General features: G+C 40.9%; 1 protein-coding gene across 2 annotated transcripts in view; it reads left to right on the plus strand.

The window, feature by feature from the left end:
- Window positions 1-22,416, plus strand: part of LOC6548993 (cilia- and flagella-associated protein 91) — a 34,598-nt gene that overhangs the window by 2,283 nt on the left and 9,899 nt on the right. The window contains exon 1 of one of the 2 annotated variants that reach the window (XM_015156200.2): window positions 7,406-7,619. The exons of the other annotated variant lie outside the window; for it this stretch is intronic. The gene's annotated coding sequence lies outside the window, so the exon portion shown is untranslated. Of the gene's footprint in view, window positions 1-7,405; window positions 7,620-22,416 lie in introns of those variants that run through there. 2 annotated transcript variants of the gene reach the window in all.

A 22,416-nucleotide genomic window follows, 5' to 3' on the forward strand; every position in this document is an offset into this window, starting at 1 on the left:
CTCGACAGCACTCCCCCTCTCCCCGCCAAATTTCATTTCCCAGTTTCCCGGAGGGAGTGCTGATAAATTGTGTAGCGACACTTTATCAATGGCTGCTTGCAACGGAAAAGTTAGCCAGAAAATTTCGTTCCCCGCTAATGCCACAAATTATTATTATTGCCAAGCAATTTTCCCACTGCCAACAGCTTTTAATTTGATGGTTTATGTGTGCTGCTCACTTGGTTTTCCTCGTAACATTTGCCCAAAAATTAGCTGAGCTAATTGGGGCTTCTTGGAATCTCGGAAATATTCTGTATAATCCTCGAAAGTTTGGGGGTAGCAATGGAAATTAAATGAGTTCTTCGCTTCACCGATTTACTATTCAATATTCAATTTCATTTGGGCTGTAGTGGTTCATAAATAATCGCTGGCTGCCTTTCGGCTGCGTTATCTTTTTCCTTACCATAAAGTTCCTCACTATAAAGTTTAGGCCGCTCCTCAAACTTTTTGATTTCCTCAGCAGCAGCGTAAAAGAAAAGCGTAATAAAACATACAAATAAACTAACGAAAGGAAGCGAAAACCCAAATCAACCATAAAACTGCCGCTCGGTTACGCCATTTACTCCGCCACCCAGAACATTTTGTAAAACAAACACGTAGGCTGTATTTCAAATTTATTCCGCTTGCGAGTAAAACGAAATTAAAAACATAAATCCATAAATGGGCACTTTTTCTTTTTTGCGGTCTGTCAAATAATTAAGAAATGGCGATGACGAGGTCCATTTCGTTTTATTTCACTTCCCTTTGGGCTTGGACACGCCCAAAGCGAAATTACCTGCGAATTGCGAGTGGGCCAGCAAGGACATAAATTGGCAATAAAGATGTCAACTCATGCAAAGCATAAGCCTAAGCAAACAGACACCAGAGGAAAGGCGGCGGAACACACTAAGTCCTGGCTAAGCTCCTTTTCAGTTGCCTTGCTTAATGTGAAACGCAAATAAGTGCCACCCAGTGTTGCTTGATCCTGCTGAGGACACGCAATTAAACTCTACACACCCACTAACTGGCTAAAAGGAATGATACTTTGAGATGCTCTCTAGGGCATATTTCAGATTTAAGGTATAGTTTGGCTAAATGGTCATGACTTATACTACAATTCTGTTAAGTGAAGAAATTTGCTAAAATTAGCAACTTGTTTGAGTACTTTATTTGGCTGTTTTAGCACTCAAAAATACTGCTTTTATTTTTGTATTATTTAATTTCAGTGCTGAAACATTTATTTACACTGTATGCGTTATCATATTCAATGTATCCAGCATGAGAGTATGCAAATCCAATCTCTGGCGCTCAAAGGCATACATTAGCGACAGATTAAAAAAATGTCCTTAAAAGACATAAGGCAAGGACGTAGCCTTAATGCGTTTATGGCGCAAATTTGCATAATTTTAATTAAATTTTTGGCAATTCCCGGCGCGTTCCACTTGTGGCTTGGTCTGAGCTCATTCCAGTTGGTTTATTATGCCGCAATGTCCTGCTAATGTTTAACTAATTGGGTGTACATATAGCTTTCTACTTGCCACCGTGCAGTCAATTTGATTTATTGAGCAAATAGTTTTCTGTGGCACACGTACACGTATTGTATTTACACTTGCCGCAAGATGGGTGTGGCAATATCCCGATTCGTGGCCGAAAGGCGGGCACGTTGATGATGTGCGTGGCGTTGTCGGTCTAATTAGCACAATTCCTGTTCCAGGGTGTGTCCTTTTGATAAGCCGATGGGTAGAGGGGGAAGGGCTGGGCGTTGGCGGTGCGAAGAAGAACAAATTTCCATAATAAATGTGAATAAATTGAATAAAATGTTGAAAATAATCATAATAATGCAAGATCTTAAGTAAATAAGTGTGCTGATTAAAATAAACTGTATTTACCATACTTCTGTCAACTTCTGCTGCTATGTGCTCCACTAAATAAATATAGCCACAAGCACACCGATGCCATAAATATTTATTTTGAGCACTTACTTTCATTGTTCAATCATTTTAAAGGCATAAAAAAGACCCTTTTCCGCCGCGAATTGACGTTGACAGCCTGAAAATCAATAACTATAAAATATTTCGCGCCAAGATACCGAAAGTCGTTAAATTTTACCAGCCAAAAGCATTAAAATTCAAATTTAGCAGAACGTTCACAGTCCATTTGGTTTTCCTGGGCGCTTGGCAATTCAGCCGTACAAATAACACGTATCCGACGCGTTGGCCCAACGCATTAATTTCAATTTGGCGCCCGGGAGAGAGGATTGCTCCACACGGGCGTCCTGACCCGACCTAAAAATACACTTTTGGCAATGGCCTTGCCCACAAATATGAATAATATGAGGCAGCTCGGGAAAGAATCGGGGGAGCGGCATATTTACACGAAAGAAATGCATAAAATTGGGCACTGGGGCGGCATTAAAGAGCCGGACAAATGCCAGAGATGCGTGCCCGAATGATATTTAATATCTGTGTCCGACTCCAGGATGGCCACAAATTGAAGACAGTCGGCGCCACACCGGAGAAAATTATGCATACCACAATGGGGCAGGGCCGAAAGGGGGATGGCACCATTAGGGCCCATTTGTATGGATGGGGATGTGTGTGTGGCGGGTCTAATGTCTGCGTGTTTGCCCTGTTAAAATGCCCTTTAAACAGGCGCGCAAAGCATTTCCTAAGCTCTGCAATTTGCGTCGCCTCGCGAGCGGAAATGATAAATTGACATTTGTTGAGGCTTTCCGCTCGCTCACTGACTGGCATTTCCGGTGTTCACCATCCACCATTCGCCATTTCTATTGCCATTGCCATTCCCATCCAGCTTTTAGGTTCAGGTTGGGTCGTTATTATTGTCATTGTTCTGTTTTTATTGAAGCGTTTCCGCACTGACTGTTGATGCTCCCTCTGGAATTGCGCCACATTATGTTCCGCAAAAGGATTTCGCTTTTTTCCAAATTCCTGTGGGAACCATGCTTTATGAGTTTCTTTGGCAGTGTCTACAAAGATTTCCTGCCTAAAATGCACCTATCAACATTAAGTAAAAACTTTCCACAAGTTTTCTAAGCCATATACTTACTCAAGATCACCACAATGGAGAAAGCAAAGTCATATTATTTTGTAACATTTTGTGAGCACTTTGTATATCTATCCTCTATTTCTCTTATGTAAATTCACTCTTTAGACATTGGGAGAATTTGCTGGCTACGACTTTGTGGACTGGCTTATGAATTTCTCATGCAGCAATTGATATGTCCACATTATTTATGATGCCTATCGGTGGAGCTTGACACATTTGCCTTCTTTTGTGCTGGCTTTTGTCACTTGACGCAAATGTATGCGCATATAATTTGTATTTGTGCTGATACACATTTCACGGATATCAGTGCTTTTGAATAATACAAATGGCGAGGAAGAGTCAGCCTGTTAGCTGTGAATAATTGGAAGCGATTATTTGTTATCGCTTTGCCAACGTAACTGTGCTATATGGCCTGGAATAAAATGTTTAAAGCCAAATTTATGGTGCTCTCAATTTGCTTCAGTGCCCCTATGACTCATCAATTTCGTTAACAGATATTGTCACCACAATGTCTTACTTATTCGAGTTATTTCCCATTTCCCAATTAGGGCAAGAATCCGAAAATAGGCTGGTATTTCTTATTTATACAGCTTTTCAAGACAACCCCTAAAAATATCAAAACTTAGAGCACGCACAGCCCAATGTGGAGCCCAACAAATTGGAAAATATTTCTGTGACTGCTTCACTTTTCGGTTAGTTGTGTGTGTCCCAATCAAGAGCACACTACAGAAAGGCTAATTGCACAAAGCCAAGCCAGACATTCCCTACTCTAGCCGCATTCCAACCGAAAACCGAACTGAAGCGTCAAAATGGCCCCGAGCAGCCAAACAGGCGACTAATGAAGTGCCATCCATTGTTATCCTCAAACACGATAATGGATATTACATACGTACATACATATATATATATCCATCTGTATCATGGCAAATATAATTAAAAATGGTGTACTTGGTAGTTAAAAGGCTGGCTGGGCAACGTTACGTATACGTCATATTTGAACGATATTGGCAGCTGAGCTGTTGCTTCCGCCTACCAAACAACAACATCGACAACAACAGGGCGCGGAAAATAAGTCAAAGCACTGGGCCACTTTCACGTTCCTTCCCGCCAAGTTTCCCTGACAAACAAAGCGGAAATTGATTGTATTACCAGCAACGGCAACGGCAACGTTTGGGGCCACCAAAGCATAAAGTGGCCATCGAGCATACAGCCCCATGTTACATGTTTTCGACGCCAGCGACAATAAATGTGGCGCCGATATACACCATCAGCTTAGGTTCGCCGTAGGCTCCAGTGGGATGGGCTCCATAAGTTGGGCGTACTTTTGCACGCTTGAATATTCACAAATTGATGAAACATTCGATTGGCAACAAAGGTTGCAATCCTTTAGGAAGCTTGATGAGCTGATAAGAGTCACACAGTTTGGCTCAAAGGCTAAGGGCATGCTTATTTAAAATCGGATTATTATTTTTTTATACTATTTTTAATATTATGAATATATTTAATATATATATTATATATTATATTTAATATATTGAATATTATGAAAAGTGCAATGAAAGCGTTTCAGCTGATTAATCACTCAAAGGAAAATAATGTACTTAATTTGCTCTTGAAAGTGGGATAGCTAACATAGTTATATCAATATTAATATAAATAATTTTAAACAATGGTCTTGCGACTTTAAAACTTAGTTCTTGAATATAATGAAAACAAAATTTAACTTTCTTTGTTTTAAGCTAATATTCAATGAGTATTTCCAAGTCTATCTACATACATAATTCTGAAGCCGAAACACTTGCTCTATGTCCAGAAGCCTTCGGCTTTGCAGAGCGTACTCTATGCAATTAAGTTGATTATGTTTTTTCCTCGGCAAATTCGACAATAATTGTGGATCCCAAAAAGGGCGCTGAAGTTTTCTTGCGCTCTTTTTTGGGGCTGATTAAAAGTTTAGGGAAACAAGTTGGGGCAGGCAGCCGTCTGTGCGATGTCTAACTTGGAGTAGACTTTACTTAGTGCTGTCAGTGCACAAGTGTGTGTGGGTCGTGCCTGTGTGTGTGTGTGCATGATTGGGTGTACTTGTGTTTGTGCCTTGTCATTGCCAGCCGGGCTCATAATGCTTTTATGCTTTTGGCCGCCGGCATGCACAGGGAAATGAAAACTGCTGGAGCCGAGCTAATTCCGTAATGAATTTCCCAAGTCTGGCCACAAGCAAAACTTGTGCCTACGAGTGTGTGCACGAGTATATAATTTATAAACACATAATCGATATTGTTTCGAAATTTATTGGCTGCCACGTTGGGGTAATCGCTTTTGGTTTGCCGACAAACTTTTTCGCTGCTTGAATGGCAACTAAATGGAAAAGTTTGAACCCCATTTCAGGCCTAATCCAATTTGGTAAAAACTGAAAAGCGAATTGCTATATTAACTAATTTCCATTCTTCGTGCCAGTTTATTATAATATAATTACGATATATACATGTACTTGTGTTTGTGAAATTGTACTGAAATTGTACAATGTGCGCATACCCACTTCGCAGGTATTCAAACTTTTATTGCGTACTCAGGAACGCACTTATCCCAAGTTGAACTTTTGCAACTCCACTCGGCCATTCTTTTGTGCCATAACTTCACAGCGAAATGCCATTTCCCATAGATACACCCCCACAATGGCATTCATAGACAGACACAAAGTGTCTTGACTTCAAGAGCTCTTATATCATTTCGCTAGTTTTCTTATGCTTTTGTGCCAGACGAAGGCGAAATAAAACGAAACTTTTCGATATAACCAACGACTCGCAGTTTATGGCTATTTATATGATTAAAAAGTTGAGTGTGCAGGAAATTAGCTGAAAATTTATGATATTGCCGGGCGTTGATTGGTGGCTTGGAGTTTTGGGCAAAGGCAGTTGTGGAAAATTGTGACAAAGGGCAATTCTAATGCGAATGGACGTCAAGCTGGCGAGGAGTGCGTGCTTCGTTGAAATTGACTTGTATAAACAAATATCACGTATACGCAACGTTTTCATTTGATACGTTTCTGATTGCGTGTGCCATGTCAATGTGAATGTGAATATGCAACTGTTCTCGACTTTCACTTTGCTTCAATACACATTTAATTCACCCACTTCATTAGCTTATTCGCTGCCTCTTCTTCTGATTGCATAACTTTTCATTAATAGACATAAACAAATATATATTTTTCCATATTATTGATGGCAATTTTAATGGTTTTTCCTTCTGTATTTACTCTTAAACACACACAAATCTTGATAACTGATTCGAAAAACTTGTAATAACCAAAACCGATGAAGAACCGGAGGTGGAGATACTGATACCACATCACCATCATCATCATGGCAGCAAAAAATTCCATCGAAATCCCTTGAAAAATTTGGATCTCGATTTTAAATTCGATGTCAATTCGTTTTAGCCAACAGCAAATCCCTCGACTGGTGTGTGATTATCCAAAGATATCTACCTTTGTTGTTAATTCAGTGACAGCAAACGGAAACTCTAGCCAATAATTCTTTTAGCTAGATATTATGCTAAGTGTGTCGTTGCTAACTGTTGTTGTTGTTATTAATGTTTATGCAATTGTTGGTGTTCCTAGTTAATACTAATAAACAAAAACGTTGAACTCTTCATCAAAGTAGCCATGAAATAGACAGACTTTTCTTAAATGCACGCACTTAAACCGTTTTCTTAGAATATCGAACTCTACTAACTATGTATTTAGTCCGTAAAAATTGGCATGTTTTCTCTCTAAAGACTTTCTAACAAATCCTTTTTTAAAATTTCTAATAAATACTTTTAGCTGGCAACACTTTTTCTAACCGAAAAGCTTTTCCAAAGCTTGAGTTCCTTTCCATAACTTACCATAACTAACAAAGCTTGAAAAAGTTTTTATGTCTATCTATAAAGTCCCTTTATTAGTGAGTTAATCGTTACTTGTGATTTCTTGAGTGTGTTTCCTTACTCTGTTAACCTCGACTGATTTAAATTTCATTTGTTGTATTTTCAGGTAACTATTGGCATTTAATACTTTACCAAAAAAAGCAATACATTCACAACACAAACAGGTATTTAACATTTTAAAATTCAATTTATTTTGGCCTTGGGAAAATAGGGGGAAATTTCTGGGAAAGCTCCTGAAAGCTGGCGCAGCTTTGCGAACTTCACTCAACGCTCCTCCATCAATTTCCCACTCAGACCTACTTTCGGCTCGTTTCCCGGACCGTTTCAGTCAAGACCAGTTAACAGTGGGCCATCGGCAGCCGAAGTCGGCCAGCCGAACGGTTAACAGGGCCACAAGAATCACGTTTTTAACCAAACCCACTGGCCAAACGAGGCCAGTTTCACAAATCAAGCGGAGCGTTCGGTTCGATAGGTTGCCCCAAAGAGAGAAAGTCCAAGCGGAAGTCCTTTGAGCCCAGCTAAAGGGAAAGTGCGCGCGAATTTAAATATTAATAGAATAAAGCAAACTATCGGTTTGTACGTGTTTTGTGCTGAGCCTTTTCTGCAGAAGAGCCAAGGTAACTTGAAAGCAACACACATTTTCACATAAATTTTTGGATTCAACATCAAATAAAGTGTTTGAAATTCAGCATTTAGTGGGTTTTTACAACGTTACGACTTTCAGGTTTTCTCTGAACGTGGGCAAAGCAAATAAAAATCTGAAGCATTCCGATAGTAAAATAAATATTCCTCGGCATCCAGTTGGGTAACACATCTCAGCTGCTGATTCCTGGTGACGCACACCAGTCCTCCGTGCCCATGAATAAATAAAACTTTTGTGTGTTGCGTCCCCAGCCCCTCCGAGGTCCTCTTTCGCAGGACTGAGTCCTTAGGCTCGCTCCTTCGTGGGTCCCCTATTTTTAACATAAAAATAACATAAAATCTGCCCGGGCTTTGCGATTTTTCCCGCTTGGGCTGTGTGTAGTTTGTTTTGAAGTGTCATCATCGGAGGTCGGATGAGTTGAGGCTGAGGCCGAGTAACGACTTAGTTGGATATTGATTTGGTATTTTTATCTTTATCACAGCCATTTGCATCTAATCAGCTTAAAATTGACGCCCAAACTTGGCATATTTGATTTTATTATTATGTACATCAACATGCCATGGTAATTATAGGTCTTCGCGATGTGCTGAGTGAAATATTTGTTCAGATTTCCTGTTTTGCACATTCTGTGACCCAATTCAATTTGTCATTTCTTTTTTGTGTGGTCTTAATGATTGAGTGTTGATGCTCTAGGGTGGTTATTCTTTTTGGGCTTTTCAGTACATTTTTTCCAGCTGAGCCGCGTTCTTTTAGCCAAGCGTCCAATTTAATTAAGTGGCATTAAAAAAGGCGCCAGAAGGGATCAGGATAAGTTGAGTAGGGCCGTGAGGATTAAAAAAGCGGCGGACACAGGAAGTCCACAGATCCTTTTAAATATCTTTGGAGGGATGGTCAAAAAATCGTTGATCCGAAATGTAAAACATAATTAGCGTCAAGGAATTACAGATACCTTTAAAATACAGGCTGCTGGTACTTGTAAAAATGTATACTTTCAAAACAAATGATTATATTTGAGCAACATGTTTAGATTCGCCTTTGAGTAGTTGAGTGCTCTAAATATTTCAAGCTTAATTATAAATAGAATAGGAAAAAGAAAATCTGCACATTTTCTCAATATTATTATAGATTATTAATAGGTTGCCTAATGGTAATGAACAACAACTTTCACAGATATTAAAAGAAAATGGTCTTAACCTCACGCAACAATTCCAATAAAATATGTTGCGACAAAATTGAAATTCCAAATGGCAATTTCCTCTTAGCGGTAACTAAGAAAAAGTTATCCCAAATACTTGCGCCCCACCACCATTTTTCGGGATCATCTGCTCCCGTGCATCAGCTGGCCAAACTTTGATGGAATTTCATTAATGCCTCACTTTGCACTCACACCCCAGCGGGAATTTGCCACAATGTGCGACAAGGCAAAAATTAAATATTCCACCTGAGCCCCGTGGCAGCCAGGACACAAAACTGTTCGGTGGGTTAAAGTTCGTCACACCCGCAGCTGAATGGTATATGGTGTTTGGTGTTTGGTGTTGGTTATATGGTGTATAGTACCATACCATAGCATGGTGTATGGTGTATGGTGTATGGTATATGGTATATGGGCCTTATATCCCGACGGAGTGCAAACAAACATGCCACATGCAATATGAGACGCCGTGCAAGGCAAAACAAAAAGCGGAACCCAGGACTCTGCGGATGACACATGACCTACAACGTTTTGTTATTTCGGCTCGGCACTTTTCACTTTTTATTGTTCGGTTGGTGAAATATTTTTATGACTTGCTTTACGTGAGCTTGGGGTCCCTGTCAAGGATATGGGGCTAATGTCGTGCCGCCTTCTTGGCCAATCAATCATTGGCAAGACCCGCTAAGCGCATAATATGAAAAGAATAAACAAAACGAGAGGAGTTATGCAAATGCAGACACGCCAGAGTTTGTGCAACCGAAATGAAATTAAGCAAATGTGATGGATGACAGCGCAGAAAGCGGAAAAAACGTGTAAAAAATGATTTCCCTCAGTGGAATTGTAATATATGGTTATTAAAACTTATTTGCATTTGGTAGACATATTTGATGGGCACTTGAGTAACTGGGTAAATTTCTTCCCTTACGTAAAATACCAACTTTTCGCAGTCTTCACTTCTTTCGAGTTAATTGACAGGAATCCGTTTTTATTACGAAAATTAATGACTTTTCTCAAGCTTCAGTGGAACCGCCATAACTTATCTTCAATGTCTGAATAGGTTGAAGTGTGTACTTAAAGAAATTCGTATCTCACCACATGACTGCTCAATATTTTCTCAATGACAATACCGAAAATATATTTCCACAAATCCCTTGTCAGAGTTTTGTTAGCCCTGGAGCCCTACACAACTTTAATTTGTAATAATCCGCAGGCCTTGAGGCAGAACACAAAGCCAGGCTGGATCCGAAGCATTTTAAATCATTTCGCATACAGGACATCCCCTCATGGACATCCCCCCAAACACACACAATCTCACATGCGAGTATTTGCACTGTATACAGAGTTATCAATTTCACAAAAGAAATCATTCAGTCGCATAACAACAAAACAGAGAGGAAAATGGGCGACATGAGTGTCCTGGCAGCATTTCATATTGTATGCTGTATTTTCCGACCGCCCTTCTGTTTATACAGATGTCAAGTGACGTATCGCCGCCCCCTTTTGCATACGGATACGGATACAGATACAGATACTGCCATAAGTATACTGCTCCACCCATTTACTCCTAACAAATTGGATACGTGTTTGCTCGTCTGTTGACACTGACTTTGACTTTTGCGCTGCGCATTCAGCTTGCCATAATTCAATTTCATATGTATCTGACAATGGCAGAGGCCGCTTTGTGGCGCACCTTTGTCGTTTTACCTCTGGTTTATTCTGTGGCCACACACTCGTATTTTCAAATCAATGGCCAGCCAGCCAGCACACGCACAATTTACAACTGAGACACGTCAAATTATAATGCGTGCCACCTTGTCCACTCCCACATTATGCAGCTCTTCACTCTGCCACATAATTAATGCCAGTGACAAACAGTTAAGGTCCTGGCCAACTCGGTCGCTTAGCCCTCCAGTGTTTGCTCGTCAATCAGCGCGTTAAATTGTCGCACCGCCAGCTGAGCTGCGTTGCTCATACGCCGTGTGTTCAGCCAAAGTTTTCGGGCCATTCCGCTACAAGAAGTCGGGCTGCTCGTGTTGACTTTGCATCTTTGATGGTTAGTTGGGCATTCCTGCCGAGCCCCAGGTCCTTGCAGCGCATAAATTTGACTTTCAATTCGGTTTAGGCACAAGTTTTTGGGTAGTTCGCCTGGTTAGCTGATGAAGTGTTTAATAGGAGTTGGGCCACAGATCTGCAATATGGCTAATAGTCAAAGTTTCAGTTATCAAATCGAAAGTTTGCGTGGAAGGGAAATCTAAGAACTAAGAATAGTAGGATTTGGTCAAAATGAAAGGTAATCTGGAAACTTTGCTGACTTGTTTTGATAAAGTGTACCATTCTACCTGCTGTTTGGAATAATTTATTTGATTTTTGTATGCTATATATACGCCTATGTAGGCTAGCATATATTTCCATTTGTCGACTGCCCACACACTGAGCTCTTCAGCTCATATCTATTTTAATCCGTACCGTTGAAAGTCCGAAGAGCCGTCACTCTGGCTGCCAGTCGAAATTGTGGTGCTATTAATAAACCCACGAAGGTCTCCAGCTGGCCAGGACTCTGGGCCTGCAATTTAGTAGAGCACTTTTCACGGCACGCATCGCTGGAGCAGCTGGAGCAGCAGAGTTGGCCATTTGTCTAACGCTGCGACACCGTATTCAATTAAATATTGAAAGACGTGGCTAATAAATTACCCAAAGGCAAACGCCAAGCCGAACACAATGGAGGAAGTCCAGAACCGAGCCGGAGAAGGTGAAGGTGAATTATTCAGGGCATGCTCATAAATATAGCCCACATTAGGGCCAAATCGTTATAGATATACAAATTGCCTAAATATTTAATAGCAGTGGGTCCGATTGCGGCACGACCACCTTTAATGGATGGCAGTCATCGGGATTGAGTAGCTGAAAAGATTTATACGCCCCGTTGACAAGGCATACGCACGTGTTTCGCTTCTGATTGGAAAGGGGTTTGCTTTGGTGGCCATAAAGGAAATAACTTTTTTTGTTTCGCCACATCATAATTCATTTGTTTCGGACCCCAACAATGGGGCCCCAAAATGTAATTTCCTAAATCAGATTCACAAAGCATTGTCTGGCGAATTCAAAACATGTTCCCTGCCGTTGAGTCCTGATTCGCAGTCAATAAAATCAAATTTATTTCAGTTAGGGATTTTCGGTCATTAAATGGAATTTGTATGCCGTGAATTTTCCTGTTTCGAGCCTCGCCATGCTCCATTAATTCACTCCGGCCAGGAAATTGAAAGCATTGCTTGAGTTGTATCTGTTTGGGCAGCGTGGGTTTTGCGCGGGTTTTAAAATGTTCAACTCGACAGGCAGCGCAACCTTTATCTACTCGCTTAAGTCGACACACGGCAAGTCGATCCCATCAATAATTCCAAGGCTATTTTAGACGTTTCCTGATAAATCCTTTCCCTGGCCAGATAATACCGCCGAACGCCCTTCACATCCCCACATGCACTTTCATATTTTTGCCAAGACATGCTGTCGATACTTTTGACTTCTTGCCTCGGCAACATTGACTGGCGACAAACAGCTATACTATATATATTCGATGGGCCAAAGTTCAAAGTATGCAAAGTCGCCACAGTAACCAACTGCAGCAACCAAGAAGCCATGCCACAAGCCCATCCCAGTTTCCCGTGCGAACTGAGATCCGATGACTCCACAGAAGCTGTCCTCGGGCCATTGCCTTGGCTGGTATTTAATACAGTTAGTTGGAGCACCGAGCACCGGGAGCAGTCCGTCAGTGGCTGGGCACATGCTCCTCCGGTTCGATCCACGTCCGTCAGACATCCAGTCGAGCATGTATTTCCTTCCTCTTCCACGCTGCAGCGCAGAATTTCCATTCCAATGCACTCTGATTGAAAGTCTTACGTGCTGTGTGGGTCCTTCCATGGGTTTTGGTGTGGGTAAGGGCATTGCTATCGCCAGTAGTATTGTAGTACTGGTATGGGTGTGTGCCGCCTGAAGGACCTCCACGACCAAGTGCCACTCGACTGTGTCGCATTTTTTGCAATTTTAATGTGCAATGACGTAGATGCAAGCGCTGATAAGGTCGAAGCGCCCCATTTTCGATAAGGCGGCAGCTCAAATAAAATTTACAGACACAAGAGGCGAGCGAATGTGAAGAGCTGAGTCGACCGAGCGAGTACCCTGCAGTTGATGGGGCATTCAAGGAGCTTCAAAGTATTCAATTAAGTAGATAAAACCATGACAAAAACTAGTTGAGTGCATCTTGTCAAAACAAACGCCAGAAAAATGTTTTAAAAAACCAAGGTAAATGTATTGAGATAGCAGCAAAAAGCAGGTAGCACATTTAGCCATTAGCGGCACAATAAGCAGCGATTGGGGCACTCCAGGATCCGTCAGTGCAGCAGTTCAATGGTGGCAGTGGTGCCCCCCAATCGTCGAGTGCATTAAGTGTGTCATTCTGCGATGCGAAGGCCATGCCTTTGTCCCCCAGAGAAACCCTTTGTTGCACGTGCGGCGCTGACAATGCAACTGTCCACAAACCCTTTAGTTGGGACAATGCGAGACAAAACGCTATTCGCTTTGCACCGCTCTTGGCCTTTGTTAATCGGTTTTCCCGAGAGCTTTTGGCCCGCTTGCCCGTCATCGAGTACGAGTTCGAGTATCTAATTAAAACGAGCGCTCTACTTGGACGCTATCAAATGTATCTCGCTCGCTTTTAAGAAGACTTCAAGGCTGCTAGGGACCTGGGTTTGGGTTCGGGTTCGGGTTCGTGTTTGGGAGATTCGAGAAATTGCTTTCGCCTTAATTGGATTGGGGTCGCGGCCCGTGTTTATCCAGGACGAAGGAGCAAGGGCCGTGGCGCCGAGGGGCCAAGGTCCTGCAAATACGAGAATTTACCACCTTCGCTCCGATTTCTTCTCGCATTTATTTGCTTTACGGCATGTTTGTGCTCATAACTGTAAATCCGTTTTTATTATCCGCTTTTAAATTGCAAGATAGCTGCCGGGCAAAATGCTGCCGAGTCCTTTTTGCGCATACTTTTCGATGTTGTTACTCCCCCCGTGCCCTCTGCAAATTGTTGGCGGCTACAAATTTTGAGGCTCACTATTTCCCTTTTTCGCAAACTCGTATAAGCTCGAAAATTCAGCTACCAAAGGGCGAAGCGCTCCATCGCTCCATCTCCCCATCAAACCCACTCCACATCATTGCTATTCGGAGTATTCCTTTTGTTGTTCTACTTTGCCATGTTTGACTTTTACAACATGAACTATTGGGGTGCAACCAAATAGCCAACATTCCTTGGAAATATAAAATATGCGCTGGTGCGGGAAAATCATACAGAATAGCTAACCGGGAACTTTGATTCACTACTCTGATTAAAGTGATTCTTTTGAAAGGATCGCCCTGCTTAAGGATGGTCAATTCATGTTTGACTTAATAGCATTAAAAAGGTATATTACTTTACAATTTCGGTGTTCAATCATTTTCTCATACCTACTTATGTATCTACGATTTCCAATTTGCAACACATATCTTGCACGATCTTCCACTAATGAGATGTATATGGCATTGCAAAGCTCTTTCTGGGATTCTGAGAACTATTTAATTTCACGCTCAATAAAGCGGAATCCAAATGCTCATTAAAATTAATCCCCACCCCAATCATCTTTGGATCCAGTCGGTTCTAAGCCCTTTCCGTGCAAATCAACTACTCGTACTTGTTTTAAGCTCTTCGTATCTACAATTAAGCAACTGCCGAAGGCTGTGTATTCTCATTATAAACAAGAATCGCCTGTGGGGACATTAAAAATAAAAATGTTGTAGGGTAAACAGTCGACTTTGCCAGGTAGCTGGAAAAACTGGCGAGGAATCTGCGAATGGAAACCAGAGATGCCTGGCTCAACTGCTCGGGGCATTAATTGATTTTAATATTTAATTGCGACCACATTGAAATGCAAATATGCTAAGAGACTTTCGGCATAAAATCAATTTGGCAAACTGCATAATGGACGTGTAGAGCAAACTGCACTCGGGTAAATACCAAATAAGCTGGTTAGTCTTTCGACATGAGACACTTGACGTCATCATGCATCGCAGGAGGAGAACCTAACCATTTCAGCATAGCATTGCATCCTTAAAAAGGATAATTGATGCCATCGCAGCCATTAAAATGAGTTTAGTGACAGGACAAACGGTTGTCCCACTTCATTTTCCTCGAATTTCATTCTCTCGCCCTGCTAAACAACTCGACTGTCACTTTGCAAACATTTCTGAGTGACAAACAATTTGATAAGCTCCTTTTCCGCTGAGCTGCTTCTTGGCTCTGTTGACTACCCCCACAAGTAAATACATAGGAATACGAATTCCAGTTGCCTCGAAATTGCCACTCAACAGCTCAAAAATTTAAGGCATGCCATTTTAGGGCTCATATTTGCTGGACTCTTGAAAATCCCATTCTTGTTTGCTAATCCACTACAGAGAGTCACTGGGACTTTTGTGCTGAAATCTGCTGGCAGTCGTTTGTAACAAGTTTTGTGTACAATTAGTTCCTTCAGATTATAACATTTTTCTGTCATTACACTGCGAGATTTGCAAGGAACCTGAGTTCTAGATAAACTTTCTTTAACACGCACTGTAATCCTTACATGTAAGATTCATATTAAAAACCCATTTCCTTTTATGACTGCAACGTTTGTTCAGTGCTATTCTCTCTGTGTAGTTGTCTTGTTGCCTGGTTATGGCTTTCTCTAGATCATCGTTATGTCTTGCCACTTTATGTCCGCCCAGCGAGTTGTTGTGGAAGCGGTTACTTGGCGTTGTCTATTGATGAACTTGTTGTTCTTCCATTTCCTCGACTCCAACTGGCTCAGAAACACCACAAACTGGCTCTCGAGACAAGGCGTCCCGTTTCATTTTCACTCAGTGTTTACATTTGCATGTTTGCATTGGATTCCTCCTCGCAGGGCCGAACCATGCTACACTTATATATATCGGGGGCTTGTTTACATCCAAGGGATTGCAGGACCTTCACTTTTATTATGACTCCTTTGGGACAGCCAGCAGTTAATATGATTCTTCAGTCCAACCGCCTGTCTAATTGAGTGGTAAAGCATTCTTCAGCTTTGGCGGGGCAAATGGACAAGATGTGTTCCACTTGGATAACGTCTCCTTGGGGTCTGGTTCTCCAAATGAGAGACACACATGACAAGCTACTTAATTTGAGGCAGCTTGTTTTATGTCATTTATTTTGCGACTCTGACAGTGGAATTAGTTCGGTTTCGATGGAAAGGCAGCTGGATGGCATTGAGGATTATGAGTATATCTGTGTTCATATACGAAAAACTGTTACTGCCCTCGACATGACCCAATAAATTCAGTGGGCTCAATTTTGTTAATTAAAATTGTGCCAGGATACAGTAGCTATATGTGCTCTATTGCATATATTTGTGCAGATAATTATAAAATAGTTTAGTTTTATGGAATTTCCATGCAGATTACTATAAAAATAGTTCAGTACACCATGCCGCAAATATTTACAGACATTTAACTTTTCAACAGATAGATAAAAACGAATATTTGACAGCAGTGCTTAATGTTTCGCAATTTTGTAGCTTATACACTGACAGTTTTGTTAATTTTAACTGACATTTAAGTGCGCACAAATACAAAATAAACTTTTGCATAGGCAAAACAATAACCATTTCGCTTGAGAACCAACAAGAGAACAAAAGGTGACAGCCACAAACAAACGGGCAAAAGTTTAAGTATAAATTACCACAATAAATGTAACAAAAACCAAAAAACAACAGCATTCATGTGAAGCACGTTGCACAACCAAAACAGCAATAACAAGCAAACAATGGCAGTCAATACTTCACGCATCTGCGGCAAGCAAAAAATAAAAGAAAAGCGAGGAAAGTCATCAGCGATATAATAATGAAAATGGAAACGTGGCCAAAGCAGGCAGGAAAAGTAAAAGATTTCCTCGTAAGCATGACGTTTTGCTAAGTTTTTAATGGTCGCTTTTACGCCGCACAATACTCGTACACAAGGTGAAAATTAATTTTTCGCATGTCATCTGGTAATTAAATTCAACGAAACAGGAAACCACGATTGCAGCCCGGAAAAATCGAAGCTAAACTAAAAATCAATTGTTTGCAAACCTTATAATGGCTAGTCATGAAATAATATCAATAATGCCAAATGGCATAGTATGTGTATTTGCAGTTCATTTTAAAGGCTTTTAATTCGATATCCTTGAACTAAATTTCACTGTATTAGCTTAGAATTTCCATTTTGAGTTACAACAAATGTTGCCTATCCAAAAGGGGGTTGCCTAAGTATCTTATAGCAGAAGAAACCAAACAAACTCCTATTTGCAGTGTATATCTATGGAGAAATCTAAAATTGTATCTAAGCGGGGTAAGATTATATTTTAAATCCTGTCGTCATCCGCTTGGAGCAAATGCCCAAGCGCTCTTTAAGCTCAGTTCCATACTCTGTTCGTTCAATTCATGATTAAAACTCAACTCAGTGACCCCGCATCAAAGGCCTCGAAATGATTGGACCTCTGACCAGGGGAACCTGGCTGCAAATTGCCATTTGGCATGCTAGCCAAGGCAGTTACCGTTAGCTCAGCATGAACTTTGGCCTTAAAAGTAGCCAAAGGACCACAGGACGATCCCTGTGCTGTTGCACTTGGGCTGTGTGGTCCTGGCAGCTTGTTGCTCCTCTTCACTGCCGTTCGCGTCATCGAGTTAATAAGTTTCAGTTTCAATTGTACTGCACAAAAGGAGGGGACCGGATGACTGGAGATAGAAAGGCGTTCCATTCGCTTGGCCCATGCAAGTGGATTCTTTATTAATAAATGTAACTTTTGAAGGTCCCTGAAGTTCTGGTTTTTGGCCACATAGTTTTGCCCAAACACTCTTTCTGTATCTGAAGCTGGGGTAAAAAAGAGGAGAGGCAAATGGAACTGGTGGCGGAACGAAATTTTTTGCCATAGTTTTCCGGCAACTTTTGTGCTGCGTTGGCGCGCTTCGTCTGTTTTAATTTTGTTGGCAAAAGTTGCTGGCGAATTTTGAGTAGCATTTTAATAATAAATATTGCACACGATGGCAACTTTGCGCAGAGTCAAGTAAAGAGGGAAGCACGCGTGGAGTATTCAGAGAGTTTTTTGCTAAATACACCGGAAATATGGTAATGGAGGGTTGAGCGAAAAAGAAACATAAAATGTAAACACTGCTCAACACATCCGGCAAACTTGCAGCCCCCAGCTTCAGACTTAGAAAATAGTTACGTCGTAAATGTAAAGCTGTGACTCTAAAATGTTGTGCCATTAAATATAAAAAATACCCCCCGCTTTGCTCTGAACAAACTCATCAAGTGCTGACAAACTTAAGGGAAAAGTTTAGACAATTGTAAAATTAATTTGAAACTTTTCTTCAACTACGGCAGCTAATTGAATTTCCAATTAGTGGTTTTCCACAGCCATGCAGATTTTCTGACTGTGAATATTTTACCAAACGTAACGTAACAATACGACCAGCGAGTAGAGAAATGAAATATATTCGGGCACGTAAACAGATTGTCTCAAAAGTGGGACGTGACTGGATTAAGCCTTATTGTCGATTGCCCAATTGGGACTAAGGCTCAATGGTGTCATCAGCTGCTTCGTCTTCATAATTTTCTGGACGGCCCCTTCTTGCATATCAAACAGCCTTTTTCCGGGCCTACGGAGCGTATGCGTAACTTTTGCGAATTTCAATTTTTAACTGGCACCGATGGCCAAGTGAAACTATACAAATTGCATGGTAATTGAATTATGTATTCATGCATATTCGGACATATACGAATCAATTAAAGGCAGTCAATCAAGTTTGAATTTGGTAGATGAATGTTAAACTTCAAATATGAAGTTATAAATTATAACAGAAATTAATGGTTAGCTTTTTCGTTTAAATTGGTTTTTATCAACGCCATTCGCATGAATGATGATGTCCCAGTCCTTCGCTTTGCTGTCCGCTTTCATACATGTGCATTGTAGGAATTGTGGTTTGCCTGAGTTTAATTATGCAAAGCCTGTTTATTATGGGCAATCTGATTGTGAGTGCCAGCAGCCAGTGTTGGTAAGTCACATTCAACTCAGATAAGAGCCAGTAATTTATGGCACATTCTGACCGTTGGGTTCTGTACATAATTTCCTGGAGCTAAGCCCAGCAATTAGGTGGGCCCAGTTAAGCAAATTGCTCTATATAAACTCCCCTTGCTTGTGCCTGCCGCAAAGAGTTGAACTCCGGAAAGTTATATGATTGGGAATGGAAGACTACAAAGTATCAATCGATAAACCACAACTGTTTCTGATTGACATAGTGTGGGTTCTCTCCACTGCACTGTATTACAATTTACCAGAAATGTTGCCATTCCCTATTTGTGGTCGCCAGCACGTGCGACAAACATTTCCATTTCGTGAGCCCCGCAGCAAGAACAAATTCTTCTGATAAATGTTGGCGTTTTATAAAACCGTAATCAGACAAGGTCACGGATTGTAAAGGGGCGGGCGATATTTGCCACGCACACTGAAAACGCTATTAAAATAGTAGAAATTAGAGCGCAAACAAACGAACATGGCAGCCATTCACAAACAGTCACGGAAATAAATAATATAAATCAACAACATTATTTATGAGTGCACAAAACGTTGAGTGTCTGCTGGATATCAGTTGAATTACAGAAAGCAAAACCAGATGCCATAAATAAATAAATTTACTTGTGCGCTATTAATTTGCCACCCAAATATGACATACATGCACAAAACAGCCACAAATAGATCATTTCAATCCATCCACCCAGGCTAGAAAATGTGGTGAAGTGGTAAGTTGGTAAATTGGTAAGAGGAGCGATGGACCTAAGTGACTAGATAAGTGAATGTCAGTGGGAAAAAGTTTGCCAAGCTGTATATGAACATTTAATGGAGATTGTCAAGCTTAAATAGCTGTCAGGGGTGGCACAAAACAACTGGCAGTCAGGTTAACGAGGCATGTGTGGCTAAGGAAACCCCAAAAACAGAATCTGAAAACTGCTCACATAGGAGTTTGGGTTAAAAACCCCATGTTAATATTAGATACTGATGAGTTTCAGTTAAGTTCTGAGGTTTTCTTTTATTAAATTCCTTATTTAAGCAGCTATTATGAACATAAATCTGGAGAATGCTGGCTGATGAGAAATCTAAAACTATGATCCCATGTTGGGCGCCACATTTACTGACGAGACTTTTGTTGTGCTTTTAAGGAAAACAAATCTATCCTATCTCAATAACTTAGTCTAGAGAGTCTAAAGATAAGTTCAAGTAAAAATAATCTTCACTAAATCCAGATTCTCTCGAGAGCGTCTCACATTTCGTTTCATTGTCCACCCAAATTACAGTTTACTTTGTCAGTCCAGTAGCAAGCCGGAAATCCTTATAAATTAAATTGTCCTTCCTAAATGGAGAGAAATCTAAGAAGCAGATCGCTGTTTGCTGTTATGGCTTCGCTGTTTGCTGTCTTTCTTATTTATTTAAGTTCTGGCTCGACTGAGCCCGCTGTTTATGTTGCTAAGGCCAAGAAGCAGCTGGGCCAAGTTTTTCCTGCTGCTCTTCTGGCTCTGTTCTCGTGCATAACTCATTCGTTTTAATATTCCCCAGGCATTGTTCACCCTCCGGTTAGGATTTTATTATTTTCCCTTTTTTTGTTGTGGAAGAAACTGGGGCACCTGAGTATACGTTTTAATGCCAAGCGAAATTCAAATAAAATTGCAGCAACCGCTTGACAACCAGCAATTTAATTAAAATAATAAATTGTACGTAATTTGTTGCAGGCTATGCCATGCAGAAAGTATTTCATTGAAAAATTCAAGTAAATTATACAATGGGTACCATGGTGATTTTTATGAAACAAAGCAGGCTTAAAACTATTTACGTAATTGCCTTCGATCCGAATACAACTCCATTCCACGAAGCCGACTGCTGGAATTGCATTAGTTAGGAAGGAAAACGTTTTTCAGATTCCCAGCAGAACAAACGACAGTTGTCAGAAGGAAAGAGCAGAAGAAAGGAAAATGAGCAGGAATAAGAGCCTTGAGCTAATGAATTTTAATTGCGTAAATAACTCACTTGGTCATTGTGGCACAGTCGGAACTCGAACTCCGATTCCTGCAAAGGGGCTCATAATGGAGCAGAGAAAGAAAAACCGTCGAGCTTGACAAATTTAATCATATTTCTGCTGCCGGAAGCGGAAGTGATTCCGGGTTATGACCTGGCGAATGGCAAATGGCGAATTATGAATGAATTAAGTGGGAAGATGGCCTTACACGTGCGGCATTACGTCCTCTGTTCCTGGCACCATATTGGGAGTACGTTGTGGGTAATTGGGTGCGTGTTGAGTTTAGTGTCAGGCACTTTACTCACATACCTGGTTACCTGGCTGCCTGGCTGCCTGGATGATACAGGTGTGTGAATGCTCTCTGTGGTTATTCAATTTTGGTTGCCACTGGGACCTTTCTGGCATGTTTCACCTGGCATTAATTTTGTTTTTTCTGTGGCTGTCAGGTTTAATGAGCCGCATGCAAAATTTATTTAATATCCTTGCCTGGCATAATTCACTGCATTTTATAGTCGCACTAAAGCTGCGGCCATTAGGCACCGGTATTATGTTATATGAGCTGCGAAAATTTCCGTTTTCTCGCTGTTAGTTTCTAATAATAATTTATTAATGCCACATTGTGCTCATTTTAAGCTTCGGCAGAACTAACCAATTAAAATGAAACACACAAATTCTAATTAAAAATGAAATGAAAACTTGCGATATGCGGCCAAAAACAAAGCACTGTTTGACTCTTGCATTTTTAATTTATCGAACACATATTGTTTCATTGTTTAAATATTTTAAACATAACTTCTGGGTTCTTAAATTGTTGATGTTGTGAGGTGTCCACTGGAGAGTTTATAGCCCAGTACGCAAATGAAGCAGATGGCAGTTTAATAAATGCAATTCAGCGTTAAAGTAGCACAATCCGGCGTGGAAAACAAATACAACATTTTACGGCTTTGTGGGAATTTATTAAAAAAAAACGTACGATTTTTTTACGAGCAAAAAGGCCCCAGGCAGAGAATAAATCTGTTTTCATTTAATGCGAACTCGATAAAATGGAAACCATGGCAAAGGAAATAATCCTTAAAGCGCAACTAGAACTCAATGCCGTTTGGGCCCAATCTTAATGCGGGATATTCGATGATTTAATAGCGCGGCCAGCAGAATGGGCAGCTATTAAAAGCACAGCACTCGCCACTTGACAGCTCAACCTTGCCACACCCTGCCGTTAGCACGTATCGCCCTCATCCCACCCACTTGCCGCCCCGCCCACCGGAGGAGCAACCTTGTGCCAAGCACAAACAACTATTTTTTAGAAACCATTCCTCCTTCGGCATTGCTTTGCCTTATTGATAGTGTTTGCCCGAAATACCGAACCGAAAGCCTTACGTGTCAATTTATTATAACTTATTCAAGGCCGACACAGTTCTCTTCTTCGGTATCTGCGTGAAAAATGC

Source organism: Drosophila erecta, unplaced genomic scaffold (assembly GCF_003286155.1).
Source record: "Drosophila erecta strain 14021-0224.00,06,07 unplaced genomic scaffold, DereRS2 tig00000092-arrow-pilon, whole genome shotgun sequence".
Taxonomy (NCBI): Eukaryota; Metazoa; Arthropoda; class Insecta; order Diptera; family Drosophilidae; genus Drosophila; species Drosophila erecta.